We start from the raw sequence: 415 nt of genomic DNA on the forward strand, positions 1-415 counted from the left end.
CAGGGAGTGGTGACCCAGACCCCCATTCTCCCCTTGAACAGAACAGAGGGCACTTCCTGTTCTCGGAAGTGGCAAAAAGTTCGATCTCTGGCAGCCCCCATGTCATAAACAGATAGTTAAGGGTTAATGTTCTTTCACCTGCAAAGGGCTTACAAGCAGAGAACTGACACCTGACCAGAGGACCAATCAGGAAACCGGATTTTTCAAATCTCAAGGGAGGGAAGTTTGGGGGGGTGTTCTTGAGAACAATGGGGCGAAGCTAGTGCACAGCTCTTTGATTTGTCGCCGCTGCAGACGTTCCAGGGTGGTTGAGAGGTTCACCTCTTCCACGCCACCGTCGTTTTCCCCTTCGTAGTAGACACCGTCAGGCCACTTAGCGTCATCTCCTTCCTGGACTGTAAACTGACAAACCTGT

This window comes from Chelonoidis abingdonii, chromosome 1 (assembly GCF_003597395.2).
Source record: "Chelonoidis abingdonii isolate Lonesome George chromosome 1, CheloAbing_2.0, whole genome shotgun sequence".
Lineage (NCBI taxonomy): Eukaryota > Metazoa > Chordata > Testudines > Testudinidae > Chelonoidis > Chelonoidis abingdonii.